The sequence below is a fragment of the Cucurbita moschata genome, unplaced genomic scaffold, assembly GCF_002738365.1.
Source record: "Cucurbita moschata cultivar Rifu unplaced genomic scaffold, Cmos_1.0 Cmo_Scf00007, whole genome shotgun sequence".
Taxonomy (NCBI): domain Eukaryota; kingdom Viridiplantae; phylum Streptophyta; class Magnoliopsida; order Cucurbitales; family Cucurbitaceae; genus Cucurbita; species Cucurbita moschata.
In genome coordinates this window covers 4,406,888-4,408,529 of record NW_019268523.1, presented here as the reverse complement: position 1 = coordinate 4,408,529, position 1,642 = coordinate 4,406,888, and the positions used below count along the sequence as shown (strand labels likewise).

The 1,642-nt window shown below is 31.2% G+C and overlaps 1 protein-coding gene across 2 annotated transcripts in view; it reads left to right on the top strand.

Annotated features, from left to right (window-relative positions):
• LOC111445002 (flowering time control protein FY-like) overlaps positions 1-1,642 on the top strand; it is a 19,750-nt gene that overhangs the window by 3,435 nt on the left and 14,673 nt on the right. The window contains exon 1 of one of the 2 annotated variants that reach the window (XM_023083176.1): positions 1,019-1,039. The exons of the other annotated variant lie outside the window; for it this stretch is intronic. The gene's annotated coding sequence lies outside the window, so the exon portion shown is untranslated. Of the gene's footprint in view, positions 1-1,018; positions 1,040-1,642 lie in introns of those variants that run through there. 2 annotated transcript variants of the gene reach the window in all.

Below are 1,642 nucleotides of genomic sequence, written 5' to 3'. Positions count from 1 at the left end.
TTTTTTTTTTTTTTTTTTTTTTTTTTGATGGGGGGTGAGGATTTTGCCACGATGTTTTGTTCTTTCAGACAAGACTTTATGCCATAATGTTATGCAGACACTAAGCTATTAAGGCTCGAGGGTGGCTACCAAAATTTTGCAAGTGTAAAAGCTTCAGGACCCTTAGATAAATATCATGAAATCTGATATTAGAATTTTCTTCCTTCAACAAGAAACAAAACTTTTCTTTTCACTGAAGAAAGTTAAAAACAGAAAAACTAATGCTTAGCAAATACAAACTCCGAGTGGAGTGAAAGAAAGCAAAACAATGAAACAAAATTACTAGGTAAAATTTAAATAAACTCTTCTCAAAAGTTGCTGAAGGGAAAGCATGTGTGAGATGATCAAACAAACAGTCGGCGTAGGGAGATCGAGGATTGGGAGATCCTTATGAGAATCCCTGATAACTGAAAATTCTGTCATGAGAAAGACTACAGAATTTTGGAAGCTTAATTGCCGTGGGTATTTTGTTATGAAATCCTTCTTCTCTTGTTTGTCTCTTGAAAATTTGGTCCTCCAGCGTTTTTACCTAAGCCGTTTGAAGTAGGTTCTAAAGAAACGCAGTCTTTATTTGGTATGACTCTTTGTGGCCATCAAGTCAATATATACAATAGAACTCAGACTAGAAATCTTGAACTCTCAATTCAAATTGATGCTGTCTGTAGAAATAATTAGGAAAATGCCCAAGTCCTGATATCTCTTCAACTCCTGTGTGTATATGGTGGCCTTGTGGACCAAGCTTTTGGAGATTTTACGATCTTCATTGGAGATTTTTCTAGAAACTTTGAAGATTTGGTGATCCTAGGCTAAAATTAGAAAATGCTCGAAGGCTTTAAGGTTAAATAATTTTTGTGCTCCTCTTTGGAGCTCATAGTTGCCATGCAACATATTCTTACAAGATGAAGAGAAGACTAGAAGGAACTTTGTAATATATATTATTATTATTATTATTATTATTATTTTTGTTTAGCATAGGAACGTTGCGTTTCATTAATAAAATGTAAATAAGCGAAGTACAGAAACTCCACCAACAAAACGTCTTTATGGTGTATTAAATCTTATATTTTTTTGTTACTATTATGTTCCTGTTTTATGACCAATGGAGACCTTTTCTTGTAATTCCAAGGTATTTTGATGTACATTTTATTATCTCAAGCAATGGATGGTTTATAAAAACATAATTATTTAGCAAAACATTTGTGTCACTGTGTTGGGATTCTATCCCATATTTGTGTTTCTGCATCTTAATTTTGGTTTGTAGGTCGTCTTGCATTTTCTCAAGGTCTTTTGTTTTCATGCTGGTGTTATTTTAAAGGTGGATAGTATAGTGTATCTTATTTCTTACAGAAGAAAATGAGGCCTAATATGTGAATCAGTAATTATTTTTATTATTATTTTCATAAAATTATTATTATTACTACTATTTTCTTAAAATGAAAAACTAAGTTTTCATTAAAAAAAAAAACAAAAGGAAGCATATGATAAGATAGTCAGAAAGGCATTAAAAAGATGGTCTAACACTAGGAACCAACTAACTGCCTATACAAAAAATGGTTCCAATCATCTTATCAAAAAAAAAAAAAAAAAAAAAAAAAAAAAAAAA